Consider the following 15,755-nt stretch of genomic DNA (forward strand, 5'->3'; position numbering starts at 1 on the left):
TACAGTTCTTAGCCATTGACGTGTCCCAGGAGGGAGAGAGGTAGCAGTCAACAGATTTGCCTTCTCATTTCAAGCCCCCTTCCAAGGACACAACTGGCTCAATGTCCAAGGATAGGCAAATCCAGTGTGGCTTGACTTGAGTCATGAGTTTCCACCTCCTGCAATTCGACTTCAAAGCGAGTCCTAATGAGAGGACTTTCTGAGTCAACCAGAGTGTTTTTGTAATTTGAAGACTTGAGTCACAAGTTTTTTGATACATGGGTCAGGTGTGGCTCCATGGAAAAAAATGGAGCTGTTGCTGGTGTGTGTGTGCTTGTGTGTGTGGGTGCGTGTGTGTATGAGTTTTCTTTAACTATACCCTTGCTGTCGCCATCCAATCTGTAAACAAGATTGGAGGGGGTGAAAAAGACTTTGTGAGAGTGGGGACAGATGTGGCAAGAGGGAGGAGTGTCACATGCAGCAGATAGAAGGTTTATCAGTATGACCCAATCCTTTGCAGCTCTACTCAGATTTAGTCACATTTGTACCAGTTGTTCGATAAGGCTTACTCCTCCCAAGTAACAGAAGAGCACACAGGAGCCATACAAATGGAAAGCATGATTGCTACAAACTGCCTCATCCTCCCTGGGTTTCTCCAACCAGTTCTAAGGAAATAACCCCCTTCGCCTTCTGCTTCTGCTCTACCTCACCCCTCAAAAAAATTCAGACTGCCAATCCTTTGTCCAATGATCACTGGTTCCTGCAGAGATGAACAAGAGAGCCCAGTCCTGCCTCTCCCCTCCTGCTCAATGCAGAAGCAAAACATTAACCTTTCCCTGCCCCCTGGCTGGAACTTCCCTGCTGCTTGACTGGTCAGTGGCCTCAAACTTGAGTAAATGCCTGAGTCATCAATGAATGCTATTTGAGTCTCAGGAAATCAGGGAAGAGGTCCAAAGAATCCTCAAATAAAAGTGCCTTTCACCCTAATTAAATGTTGTTTCCTCTCCCTCAATGATCGTGCAGAGGCAGCCCATCTCCCCTTCCTTCGCTTTCTTGCTCTCACTGCATCATCTGGTAACTTTTCCAAACAGCTTTATACTCCCACCTCCTGTCACTCCAAGCATACACGCTGCAGCTCACTTCTCATTTATCTGGAGGGAAGTGAGCAAGAGCGTGATACAGCAAACACAGACAATTTTTTCTTCCTCAGCCTGATCCCAGTGTCCACAGAACATTGCTTCTGCCTTTGTATCCTTCCTCCCTCCGCACTGTATGCACTATATGATAGGGAAGGAAGTGCATGTGCAGAATATGGAATGCCTTGTAACACCTTCTTAAGGTAGCTTTGCTTTTTCTCCCAGCATTAAATACAAGGAAATGCAGAAGCGCACATGGCCTCTGGGAACCAAGTGCCTCAGGAACCAAGTACCAGGGTAAGGCACAGCAAGTTTAGCATCTGTGCGAGGACAAGGAGAAGGCAAGTGGACCTCTGAGTTCTGGAGAAGGAGGACTCTCTGAGTTGTGAAGAGGAGAGGAGGAGGAGAAGGTAAGAGCATTCTTTCTAACTCTTTGTCTTTCTAACCTTTCTAACTTTAAATTAATCTTAAATCAACGGGAAATTTAGCTTTACCTTTAGCTTAGCTTTACCTAAGCTTTACCTAAATTAGCACCTAATCTAATCTGATGGAGGGGTTCTAAGGTCCAGTAAGTTGGGGCACAATAATTTGGATTCTAAGGTCCAGCAAGTTAGGGCACAGGAGCTAGGTGAGGGCAATAAAAATAAATATGTAAGTGTGTACATAGGCCTACTCTGAGCAGGAGCAGAGTCCTACTTGTGAGTAAGAGCCAAAGGTAAAGGCACTTGGAAAAATAAATAAAACAGAGGAGGATAAAGTGGAAAGGAAGCTTTTCTACTTTGTTTAAATTAACGCTATAATTAACCCAAGTTAAACTTAATCTAAGTTAGAACATAATCTAAAGGTTCAGTAAATTGGAACTAGGTGAGAGGAATGAATGAATGAATGAATGAATGATGGTGCACACTTAATAAAAGCAGGAAGGCATAATTTAGACAGGGAGCTACAGCACAAATCTAAAAGGTCCACTCTGAGTTGACCTGTGAGCAGGAGCCCAAACTAAAGAGAAGAGGGTAATAGAGGGAGAAAGCACACTTAGTGTCTCTATTTTATAAGCAGGGCTAAACAGAATTTAAACCTTAGTATGCAAGTTCTGCCAAACCCAAAAAACTCTTAAACCAGTTCAGTTTAAACTCAAATAAAAACAAGCTTGAGGTTAAAAAACAGTCCAGCCTAAGAGAACTGAAGTAGGAGGGTAAGAACCTAGGAAGGGCCAGTTCCCAGCCAGTCAGGGCAACTTAGCATTGTCATTGTCCGTTAGGTTAGGGGTGCCCAAACCCCGGCCCGCGGGCCACTTGCGGCCCGCGGTGCGTCCCCATCCGGCCCCCAGGTGGGTCGTGCACCTCCAATGGGCACATGGCCCTCGGAAGTATCACCGTGGCCCGCGCTGCCCCAGCGAGCTCATGATATGTCTTTCCCTTGCTGCCGGCAGCGAGGGAAAGACTAGCCTTGCGAACTGTGCAGGGCCTTTTATAGCGTTAAAGTAACGCGAGACTTGCAGGTCTCGTGTTACCTTAACACTGAAAGCACTTGTGCCCATGCACAAACTGAGTCTCTCCCTGCCTAGCTCCCGGTTAACACGTGGAGCCTGAAGCAGCAGGGAGAGACAGAGCACCTGCGTCGCCACCTCCACGAGAGAGGTTGGGCGGGTGGGCGGGAGAGCGTGCGAGCGAGCTCCTTTGGTTCGAAACAAAGAGTGAGTCCCCATTTAGAAATACTTTATTCTTTATTTACTGCCGCCTGCAACCTTCCTGCCCAAAATATGTGCTTGCTCTGCTGTGGAATTTTACCAATGGTTTCTCTCCTCCTTCCACCCCCCCCTTTTCCTGGATAAAATATGCACACCAGCCCTGCATTGTCTGCCTCTGGTTTGTAAACCGCTTGCTGTGTTATGGAATTTTACCAATGGTTTCTCTCCTCCTTCCACCCCCCCCTTTTCCTGGATAAAATATGCACACCAGCCCTGCATTGTCTGCCTCTGGTTTCTAAAATGCTTGCTCAGTTGCTGTGGCCATGTGCTGTGGGCAGCACCCCCTCTGGTGTTTCCCATTTCCTCCCTCAGATATATCTGCTTTTATAATTTTTTAAAAATTCTCTTTCTTTAGGGGTGGGGTTTTGTGCAGCAAAATGTGTATGTAACTCCACTATTCTGTCACTGATATTTCCATGTGTTCCTTGACCTTTTACTTTTTTCTTCCTTGCCAAAAGGTGTGTGCTTCAGGGCACATCCTGCCTGTTTCTGAACAAGTTATATCTGTGGGGGCATCCTGCCTCAGAGTCAGCTTATGTCTCCACGTATTTCTGGCTTTGTATGCTTTTTCCTGGCCAAGAGGTAGGTTCTTGCGTTTGTGTGTGTATGAGTGAGAAAGAGAGAGCTCACACACATCAGTGACATTACTAATACTGCTGTCTCATTACTTCCCTCAGGTATGGATAGAAAGAGGAGAAAAGTGGACAAGGAGGGCCGTATTTTCAACCCAGAATGGAGCACCAAGTACTTTTTCACACACTGCAATGAGAAAGCTCTGTGCCTTATCTGCAATGAGAACGTTGCTGTTCTCAAGGAATACAATCTGCGTCACCACTATGAGACCAAGCATGAGAGGACATACTCGCAATACACAGGAGCACAGCGTTCTGAGAAACTGGAGCAACTCAAACGAAATTTGGAGTCACAGCGTGCTGTGTTCACACATAGGAGAACAGAGAATGAAGCTCTGACCAAGGCCAGTTACAAGGTGACCTACAGATTGGCTAGAAAGGGGAAGCCATTCACAGATGCAGAACTAATCAAAGGCTGTGTAGTGGATATGGTGGAAGAGATAAACCCAGGTTTTGAAAGTGCTTACAACATGGTGAGTCTGTCACGAAGTACTGTAAGGCGAAGATTAGAAGATATTGGAAACAACATTGTCCATCAAATTGTAGACAAGGCAAACCAGTTTCAGGTATACTCTCTGGCTCTCGACGAGTCTACAGATGTGTGTGACACCTCTCAGCTCCTGGTGTTCTTCCGTGGTGTCGACAGCGAATTTAATGTGACTCAAGAATTGGCATCAGTGCACAGCATGCATGACACAACAACTGGGGAAGACATCTTCAAAGAATTAGAAAAGTCTTTATTAGAATGCAAACTGGACTGGAGTAAGCTGAAATGTGACAATTGATGGAGGAAAGAACATGTCTGGGGTGAAGAAAGGGTTGGTTGGACAAATAACAAGAAGAGTGGAAAGTAGTGGACTATCAAAGCCTATGTTTCTGCATTGTATCATCCATCAGCAAGCACTGTGTGTAAAATATGTGGACATGACTTGTGTTCTGAAACCTGTGGTAGAGACAATAAATTACACAAGATCTCATGGGCTGATTCATCGCCAATTTCGTGAGTTCCTGAAGGAGACTGATTCAGAGATCATAGACTTGCCCTTCTATACAGCAGTCAGATGGCTCAGTTGCGGGAAGGTCCTCTCGCACTTTTTCCAGCTCAGAGAGGAAATAAAATTATTTCTGCTACAGAAGAATCACCATGTATCAGGCCTGTATGACACTGACTGGCTCATGAAAACTGGCTTTTTTTGTAGATTTGATATCACATGTGAACCAACTCTATATCAGCATGCAAAGAGAAAAACAATCTAATCAGTGATGTCTTCTCACTTGTGAAGACATTCAGGTCCAAACTGCTGCTCCTTGGAAGGAATGTACAACACCAGAACTTGGAGCACTTACCCACCTGTGCAAAATTGCGGGCTGAGACTGGAGCAGCATTTCCATCATCATCTGCTGCAGAAAAAGTCAGGGAGCTGCACAAACAATTCACAGAACGCTTCTCTGACCTGGATGCTCATGCAGAGGAAATAAAAATGTTTCAGAATCCCTTTGACTGTGACGTGGACAGACTGCCAGATCAGTTCCAAATGGAAATAATTGAATTGCAGTCAAATGATCTGCTGAGAGCAAGGCACAAGGAAGGAGACCCTGGCACAATTCTATAAATCTCTGCAGCCTGGGAAATTCCCAAATTTGAAAGAATTTGCTCGTGGATCTCTCTCTGTTTCTGGGACAACATACCTCTGCGAGCAGACATTTTCAAAAATGAAATATGTAAAATCAAAATACAGGTTCACATTAACTGATGAGCATTTGAAGTCATTATTGATCATTGGCTCCTCCAAACTAGTACCAGATTACAGTGAACTATTGAGATCAAGGCAACAGCTCTACCGCTCTCATTGAAAGTTCATAGTGCTCAAAGTTCATAATGTTCAATGTTGTTCATAGTGCTCAAAGTTCATAGTTCTCATGTGTTTTGCCTGTATTATAGTTCTCATGTGTATTTGTATTATAAAGTTCAGTAAAATTCATTTGTTCATATAAGTTCCATCTGTAATGTATTCATTTATGTAAATTTATTCAAATTTGAAATGCAGATTAATTGGGTTTTTTTCTTCGGCCCCCGACACTGTGTCAGAGAGATGATGTGGCCCTCAAGCCAAAAACTTTGGACACCCCTGCTTTAGGTCATAGTCATTGACCTTTGGGAGTTGATAAGAGCCCCATTAGGCAAATCAAAGCACCCCATTCAGGACCCTGCCGAGTAGATTAAGCCCATCAGCAGTCTCTTAGGTTCCCAGGGCTCAGCCTGATCTTCCTGATCTTTGGCAATCTCACCTGGGAAGACCAGCCCCTTTTCAATCAGTAAGAAGGGACAGAAGAGGAACTAGCTAAGACTATAAAGCTAGCATCTACCACCAAGTGAGTCTCTCTGCAGAAGTGCACATGGCCTCTGGGAACCCAGTGCCTTAGGAACAAAGTAAGGCACAGCGAGTTTAGCATCCGTGTGAGTTCAGCAGCAGGGCGAGGAAGCCAGGGCCCCAGATACTGCCCTTCTTTTCCCTTGAGAAGAGGGCAGCAAACCAGTGTAGCGTCTTTAAGTACCCCTAAAGAAACAAACAAACAAACAAAAACTATGCAGTCAGACAGCCAGCAGCACGATGGGGGCTATCCAGTGTATTGCATCGAGTGCAACATGTATGTCTATATGTCTCTTGGGCACAAGTCATGGGTGTGTCCTTGGTGCAAGGAGCTCAAGGGACTCAGGGAAAGTGTCTGCTCCCTTGAAGCCTTGGTGGCTGACCTGGAGAAGCAGAGGCAGGCAGAGAAGGACCATGGGGAGACCTCCAGGGACAATCAGGATTCATCTCACCCTCAGGGGTGCAACTCCTCAGCTGCCTGGGTTGAAAGACTCGGGGCTGGAAGACATCATCCTGGAGAGGAGGGAAACAATCCCCTGGGGGGACCATTTCTCCAGGGCCTGTATCCAAATGCACTCAGGATACTCCTCAGCAGGAGAGGGGTCAGGGGTTTCTTGTAGTGGGGGATTCAATTATCAGAAACATAGAGAGGGGGGTTTGCGACGGATGTGAGGACTGCATGGCAACTTGCCTGCCTGGTTGTGGACATCACTTCTCATCTAGAAAGACAGATAGAGAGTGCTGGGGAGAAAGTAATTGTTGTGATGCATGTCGGCACCAACGATGTGGGGAAGTGTAACCGGGAGGTCCTGGAGGCCAAATTTAGGCTATTAGGTAGGAAGCTGAAAGCTAGGAACCCAAAGGTAGCATTCTCGGAAGTACTACCTGTTCCACATGCAGGGCCAGCTAAGCAGGCAGAATTCAGGGGTCTCAATGCGTGGATGAGACGGTGGTGTAGGGAGGAGGGGTTTAGATTCATTAGGCACTGGGAAACATTTTGGGACAAGCGGGGCCTGTACAAGAGGGACAGTTGAGTTGAACCAGACTGCTGGTGCATAACATTAAAAAGGTGGCAGAGCAGCTTTTAAACTGATCCTTGGGGGAAAGCCAACAGGAGCCGAGGAGCATCCGGTCTGGGACTCCTCATGCCTGTGGGACGAGGATGGGGAAGTTAGAGAACAAGGTAAAGACAGAGTAGGAGAAGAAATTGGGAATGGTAGCATGATGGGATGTGATAGATGGTTTGGCACAAAGGGAGGATGCAGGGATAAAGGAGCTAATAAGCAACCCATCCTGGGGCATTCCATGTACAAGTTCTTTTATGCAAATACCCAGAGTCTCCAAATGAAGATTGGAGAACTGGAATGTTTGGTGACTAGAGAAAACTTTGATATAGTGGGCATAACAGAAATCTGGTGGAATGCGGAGAATCAGTGGGATACCGCAATCCAAGGCTATAAACTCTACAGGTGGGACAGGGAGGGGCATGTTGGAGGTGGGGTGGCCATTTAAGTTAAAGAAGGGGTAGAATCCAGCAAAGTAGAAATTGAAGCCTTGCGTCACGAACCTTTTAGAATTCTTTGAAAAGGTCAACAGGCATGTGGATGTGGGAGAACCCGTAGACATTATATATCTGGACTTTCAGAAGGCTTTCGACATGGTCCCTCACCAAGGGCTGCTGAGAAAGCTCCACAGTCAGGGAATTAGAGGACAGGTTCTCTCCTGGATTGGGAACTGGTTGAAGACTAGGGAACAGAGAGTGGGTGTCAATGGGCAATTTTCACAATGGAGAGAAGTGAAAAGCAGTGTGGATCTGTCCTGGGACCAGTGCTTTTCAACCTCTTCATAAACGACCTGGAGACAGGGGTGAGCAGTGAGGTGGCAAAGTTTGCAGATGACACCAAACTTTTCTGAGTGGTGGAGACCAGAAGTGATTGTGAGGAGCTCCAGAAGGATCTCTCCAGACTGGCAGAATGGGCAGCAAAATGGCAGATGCGCTTCAATGTCAGTAAGTGTAAAGTCATGCACATTGGAGCAAAAAATTAAAACTTCACATATAGGCTGATGGGTTCTGAACTGTCTGTGACAGATCAGGAAAGGAATCTGGGAGTGGTGGTGGACGGGTTAATGAAAGTGTCGATCCAGTGTGCGGCGGCAGTGAAGAGGGCCAATTCTATGCTTGGGATCATTAGAAAAGGTATTGAGAACAAACAACTAATATTATAATGTCGTTGTACAAATCTATGGTAAGGCCATACCTGGAGTATTAACTCTAGTTCTGGTCACCACATCTCAAAATGGACATAGTGGAAATGGAAAAAGTGCAAGAGAGAATTACTAAGATTATTACTGGGCTGGGGCACCTTCCTTATGAGGAAAGGCTACGGCGTTTGGGACTCTTCAGCCTAGAAAAGAGACACTTGAGGGAGGACATGATTGAGACATACAAAATTATGCAGGGGATGGACAGAGTGGATAGAGAGATGCTCTTTACACTCTCACATAACACCAGAACCAGGGGACATCCACTCAAATTGAGTGTTGGGAGAGTTAGAACAGACAAGAGAAAATATTTCTTTATGCAGTGTGGTTGGTCTGTGGAACTCCTTGCCACAGGATGTGGTGATGGCGTCTGGCCTGGGCGCCTTTAAAAGGAGTTGGACAAGTTTTTGGAGGAAAAATCCATTATGGGGTACAAGACATGATGTGTATGCGCAACCTCCTGATTTTAGAAATGGGTTATGTCAGAATGCCAGATGCAAGGGAGGGCACCAGGATGAGGTCTCTTGTTATCTGGTGTGCTCCTTGGGGCATTTGGTGGGCCGCTGTGAGGTACAGGAAGCTGGACTAGATGGGCCTATGGCCTGATCCAGTGGGGCTGTTCTTATGTTCTTAAGGAAAAGGTTGAGTGTGAGTTTAACAGATGAAACAGTTGAAACTTGATGGGAAGGCTGGATTCAGCTTCTTGGGGGTGAGAAGCAAGCAGAGGACAGGTGCTGCTAAAGGAGTGCCCTGTTTGAATCTGGCTCTTCCACTTCCTGCATCAGATGGGGAATACTTTGGCTGTTAGGCTGCAACATGCCTTCTTGGCAGAAGAGATGCTGCTAAATAGAGACAATAGGCAAGCCTTTTTGTTGTGGTGCCATAACTATGGAATTCCCTCCCAGGGAATCTGAGAACTATTCCATCCCTCAAGAATTTTTGGCAAGATTCAAACATACCTGTTTCATCTGGCATTTGGTGCCTCTGAAATACTGCTGTGACTTGATGGCCACTTGAACTTGTTTTCTCAATGACTCAATGATAAGTGTTAGGTCTTGATTGTTTTGCTTTTATGTTTCAGTTTCACTGTTTAATGTTAAAATTAATGTTTTTAATGCTTTGATTTTTTTTCTTCTCACATTTTATGATCCTTTGTACTTTATTATAGAGCTTTGTAAGCTGCATGGGGCATTAGCATTAGCATAAGAAAGGCAGGATATAAATCAATCAATCAATCAATCAATCATCAGGCAGTATTCCTGTTGTTTTTTTTGAATGCTCAACAGTTCCTGGGTGGTACATGAAACAGGAGGGACTGAAGATTTTTAGAACTTTGCCCCATCCCAGTTCTGCCCCCAATCATGCCCTCCCCAGTGCTAAAACAAAAAATTAAAAAAATGTCCATAGTCCCATCCTATACACCATGGGTGGCCAAAATATGCAAGCCACATGTGGCTCCTTGACATAATTTGCAGAAATATGTTGGCTGACCTCCTTTTTAAGAAACAATTAATATAAACGGTAAATAAGAAATTTTCAAGCTTTATAATTATTTATCAGGTATAAACTGAGAGTCTACCGGATTAAAACAAAATCTAATGTTCATGGAGAGAAAATATATTTAAGAATTTAAATGCTTCTTAATTATTGTGGCTCTCAAGCAACTGAAGTTTACTGTACAAATATGTAGCTCTTACATTAAGCAAGTCTGGCTACCCCTGCTATAAACATATACTTAAAGTTAGCCTTAGCAGGACTCCAGTTTTTGGGGGAGGGGGGAAGGTCAAAAATACTGCAAATAGTCCCCAATGGATGCTTCCTTATGCTTTGAAAAGCACATGTGCATACCAGCTATCCCACTCCATAGTGCCCAGGAACTGTAGCAGAGAGTTGAACTCTTTCACATGGCAGCAAAGGGAGCTTCTTGTTAGGTCTTGTGTCCAGTTCTTGGTTAACTTCTCAGCTAAACACAATCAATAGGACCCAGGTCAGAAAGCAACATAGGGAGGGGCTGGGCCATAGCCCTCCTTCACTACCACTGCTAGACTTGCAGATGGCAGCACAAAAGAAGCCTTGTGTCCAGTGCTATTACCTGCTCCCTCCTCAAAAGGTGCCCCTGTGGATCCTGAAAAGCAGCCAGGGGTCATAAGAAGAGCCCCACTAGATCAGGTCTAAGGCCCATCTAGTCAGTGGCATAGCTAGGTCATTTGACACCTGGTGCCCATAAATTTTTGTCACCCCACGTGACATAATTAATCAATTAATTTTTCACATTTTTATACCATCCTTTCTCTAATGCAGCCATTTGCAATCTTTTTCATCTCATGGTTCACTGACAACAAGCTAAAAATAGTCAAGGCACACCATTGGTTTTTTGAATATTGACAAGGCACACCGTGCTACTGGTGGGGGGCTCAAATTCCCCAATTGCCCTACTAATAAATGACCCCCCCCAAAGTCCCATGGCACACCTGCAGACCATCCATGGCACATCAGTGTGTCACCGTACAGGGTTTGAAAATTGCTGCTCTAAGGAGCTCAGGCTGGTGATCAACCCTAATGACCAAAAAATAAATACAGTGAATATACAGTGAATACAGTGAATAAATACAGTGAATAATGGATGAAGTTCTGCATCAAATGGTATATAACATGATGGTTTTATTCCTAAAAGCTACAATTTCTACAATTTTGGTCACTAGGGTGTCACTCCCCCCCCCCGAGGATGTCTCATTGGTCTGTTTTGAATTGGTTCAAACCATTGTGACTTTTGCTTGCCTCTGCAATTTTATTTCGCCTTGCCTTTGTGTTGATTCTACACTGTGTGCAGAATTTATTAAATTGCATGTGGTGGTATTTGAACTTGTTTGGCGGTATTTGATTTTATCTGGTTTGCTGGACAGGTTTTTTTGATGATTGTTTGGTGGTATCTGATTATTGGTGCCAGTATGATGAATTATTATTTTTACTTTTAGAACTGCATATGTGGTTTTGGCATCTCCAGTCCTTGTATTGCACATCATCCAGGGGTCTTCAGTTCCTGTTGATCTTTAATACTTTGGGACAGTGACAGTTTTAAAAGAGATTCAGCCAGTGTTTATACTAACTTAGCAGATTTGGCCTTCTTACACCCCAGTATAATGAAGATGAGTGTTCCAAAGAAGAGCAAAACCTACCACTTTCATGATGAATGGGAAATGGACTACTTCTTCATCATGGTGAAAGACAAGTGTTGTTGTCTATTTTGTAACACCCTAGTATCCTTGCCCAAAAAGGGTACTCTGGAACGTCATTATAAGGCTCTGCATAGCAATGTTTGATACTGATTTTCCACCCAAAAGTGAAATTCGTAAACTGAAGCTCAAAGAACTTAAATTGAAATTGGCTACTCAGCAACAGTTGATGGGGAAGCCAAGGTCACATTCGGTCAATGCAACCATAGCATCCTTCAAGGTCAGCAACCTGATCGCAAAGAAATGCAAACCTTTCACTGAAGGGGAATTTGTAAAAGATTGTTTTCTTGAAGCAGCTGACAATCTTTTTGAAGGATTTAAAAATAAGAAAGAGATCATAGCTGATATTCAAGATGTACAATTGTCAAGAAACACCATCGTGCAGTGAATAGAAAAGATGTGTGGAGAGACAACTCAACAATTGTTGGAGGATGTTTCAAATTGTGTTGCTTTCTCACTCCAACTGGATGAATCTACAGACATAAGAGACATAGCCCAGTTACTAGTCTTTATCCAGATGGTTTTTGAAGACTTCAATGTTAAAGAAGAACTATTTGGAATGATTTCTTTAAAAGGGAGAACTACCAGTCAGGAAATATTCAGTTCTTTCCATTCTTTTGTGACAAAGTGTAATCTTCCATTGTATAGACTTGTTTCCATCACTACTGATGGAGTAAGAGCAATGACAGGTGAGGTTAACGGTTTCATAGCCCTCTGTAGACAGCTTGACAACTTCCCAGATTTCCTTTCTTGCCACTGCAACATTCACCAGCAAGTTTTGGCAAGCAAGAGACTCAATACAAAGACTGTCATGGACCTCACTTTCAAAATTGTTTATTCAGTTCATGCAAGATCACTTCAAAGACGGCATTTCAATCTTACTCTTGATGAAGGGGCAGTGGAAATCATTTTGCACACAGATGTAAGTTGGCTAAGTAGGCACAAATTTCTGCAAAGATTTCGTGATTTGCTGAATGAAATAAGAAGTTTTTTGAAGGAGAGGGGAGATGACCAAGCAGAGTTGGAAGATGAGGTTATGTGATCTGGCATTTCTCACTGACTTTACAGGCAAACTAAGTGATATGAACCTTGAACTACAAGGTAAAAACAAATGCATTGGCAAGATGATGAGTACAATTTCATCCTATAAGAGCAAATTTGAGCTAATGATGACTGACCTTGCAAACAACACTTTTGATCATTTTCCTAATACGCAGGACCATCTGGGACAATATCCAAATTTTGTTTTTCAGAACGAGAAGTATGTGACAGAAATCTGTTCTGTTATCCAGGAATTCAAAAATAGATTCTGTGACTTTCAAAAAATTGGAACAGTTGTGGAGTACTTATCATACCCATTCAAAGTAGATGTGGACATTAAAGAAACTGCAGCTGCTATCAGTAAAAATTACTCATTGAACAAGCCATCTCTTGAAAATGAAATATTAACCCTTAAAAATGACATTTTTCTCAAGACCCGTGCTGAGCAAGAATCATTTTGGAAGCTAGTGCCTAGAGACAAATTTCCCAACTTGAGAAGATGCAGTGAAGCTGTACACTCCTGTTTCGGTTTAACTTATTTGTGTGAATCTGCGTTTTCCCATCTGAAAATGACAAAGAGTACACAACGTTCCAACGTGACAGATGAACATCTCCAGGATTCCCTGAGACTGGCCCTCACGCAATATTCACCCAACTTCAAAAAGCTGGTGGATGAAATGCAGGCTCAGAAGTCTCACTAATGAGCAAGAGCGAAATATTAAAGATTGTGCAAAATCAGCCCGGATCAATACTCGACCTAAATTTAACACAAATTACTCAATAAAAGTTAAAGAAAGTTATTAAGACAGTTAAAGAAAGTTATTACTCAATAAAACTTTAAGAAAAAATGTACTTTCCATTTCCCCTCACAGTTCTTACTGGATCTTAGACCCTCTGTTTTGTTTTTGCTTAATTTGCTTAACAGCTGATCACATCCAAGTAAATAACAGAAGGTTCATTAAAAATGGGGAGGAGGGATCCTCCAACTTTATTGGGTCAAAATTTAATTTGAAACTAATTTGAAACTTAATTTTCATGGTGGTAGATCACCGGTACTTTTGGCTGGAAAAAGTAGATCACGACCTGTTCAAAGTTGGACATGCCTGGTATATAGCATGATCGGCTTATTCCTAACCAATGTGATTTTAATGATTTTGGTAACTTGTGGTGTCACCCCCTGCCCCTCACTAGTTACGCCACTGTATCTACTTCAGCTTCCTATATCTCACAGTGGTCTATCAGATTCCTCAGGGAGCACACAAAACAACAAGATACTTACATCCTGTTGCCATTCCCTTGCACCTGGCACAGAGTGTTGCTAGGAAGATGTGGAGGGTGCAGGATCCACTGAGTGTTACACGTAGGGGTGACCAAAATTTTTAAAATCTTCGTATTTTTGAATACCATCATGTTATATATCATTTGATTTGTAGTTTTGTGAAGAATGTAATGAAATGAACTGTGTTGAAATATCTCTACTATCAAAAGTTATAGTCAAAAAAGCAGGAGCAGAGCAATGGTGCATCACCACATCTACTGCCCAGCTAGCTAGGGTTGGGGGGGCGGTACACCTTAGGTACTAGTTTTTGGGGGGGTGACACCACAAGCAATCAAAATCACTAACATCGAAGTCTGCTAGCTGGCAATATTTACAATTGCAATACAGGTTGAGACCAATTATTCGCGTGGGTTCCATTCCAAGCACTCACGTGGATTAAAAAAAATGCACTATAGCAAATCAATTTAAAAAACAAAGTTCCTTTGCTCCAGTGATTGAAAAACAACCTTGCTGATATTTTGACTCTAAGAGTCATTAAGAAGACAATCCATCAGCATTTCACTCAGCCCCTCCCCTCACCAATGCAAAATGATCACGTTTCTTTCACGTGCTGGGGGAAGGGAAGGGTCCGAAGGAGAGAGAGAAGGATTGATGGATTGTTAGCCTGCTGCTCTCTCTCTCTCTCTCTCTCTCTCTCTCTCTCTCTCTCTCTCTCTCTCATTAAGGAGCCTGTTGTTAAAGGACTGTTCAGTTTTTAAAACTGGACACAGGATCTAGAGAGCAATAAATAATTAAACAAACCCAAATAAAAACTAGCTTGAGGTTACAAAAACAGTCCAGCCTAAGAGAACAGAACTAGGAGGGAAAGGACCTAGGAAGGGCCAATTCCCAACCCATTAAGAGCCCCATTAGGCTAATCCAAGCAGTCCATTCAGGAGCCTGCATAGTAGGTCACGCCCATCAGCAGCCATTTGCCTTCCTGAGCTTTTGTAAACTCACCTGGGAAGGCCAGCCCCCTTTCAATCAGGAAGGAAGGAGGGGGGAGGAGCCAGCCAGGAGTATAAAGCTAGGCGGGCCATCGCGTGAGGCTCTCTGCAGATGCGTGTGGCCTCTGGGAACCAAGTGCCTCGGGAACTAAGTGCCAGGTAAGGCACAAGAGTTTAGCATCTGGGCGAGTTCAGCAGCAGGGCGAGGAGGCCAGGGCCCCATACACTGCCCTTCCTCTTCCCTAGAGAAAAGGGCTGCTATCCAGTGTACGGTTTTTAAAAGGACCCCTAAATAAAACAACAACAACAACAACAACAAAAAAGCTATGCAGTCAGACAGCCAGCAGCAGGGTGGGGGCTATCCAGTGTTCTGCATCGAGTGCCACATGTATGATTATATGCCTCTGGGGCATAAGTCATGGGTGTGTCCTCGGTGCAAGGAGCTCCAGGCTCTCAGGGAATGCGTCCGCTCCCTTGAAGCCTTGGTGGCCGACCTGGAGAAGCGCAGGCAGCCAGAGGAGGACCGTGGGGAGATTTCTGGGGACGATCAGGCTTCGTCCCAACCTCAGGCGTGCAGCTCCTCGGCTGCCCAGGTGGGAAGTCTCGGGACTGGAGGACGTCATCCTGGAGAGGAGGGAAACAATCCCCTAGGGGGGATCCCTTCTCCAGGGGATGGGCCCGTATCCGAGCGCACTCAGGATACTCCTCGGCGGGAGGGGCGTCGGGGGCTTCTTGTAGTGGGGGATTCGATTATTAGAAACATAGAGAGGGGGGTTTGCGACGGATGTGAGGACCGCATGGTGACTTGCTTGCCTGGTGCGAAGGTTGCGGACATCACTTCTCATCTAGACAGGCTAGAAGACAGTGCTGGGGGAGAGGTAGCGGCTGTGGTGCATGTCGGCACCAACGACGTGGGCAAGTGTAGCTGGGAGGTCCTGGAGGCCAAATTTAGGCTTTTAGGCAGGAAGCTGAAAGCCAGGACCTCAAAGGTAGCGTTCTCTGAAGTGCTACCTGTTCCACGCGCAGGGCCAGCTAGGCAGGCGGAGATCATGGGTCTCAATGCGTGGATGAGACGGTGGTGTAGG

General features: G+C 44.5%; 1 protein-coding gene across 1 annotated transcript in view; it reads right to left on the reverse strand.

Annotated features, from left to right (window-relative positions):
- Window positions 1–15,755, reverse strand: part of MAPK8IP2 (mitogen-activated protein kinase 8 interacting protein 2) — a 114,750-nt gene that overhangs the window by 82,672 nt on the left and 16,323 nt on the right. The window lies entirely within an intron of this gene.

This window comes from Tiliqua scincoides, chromosome 7 (assembly GCF_035046505.1).
Source record: "Tiliqua scincoides isolate rTilSci1 chromosome 7, rTilSci1.hap2, whole genome shotgun sequence".
NCBI classification, from domain to species: Eukaryota; Metazoa; Chordata; class Lepidosauria; order Squamata; family Scincidae; genus Tiliqua; species Tiliqua scincoides.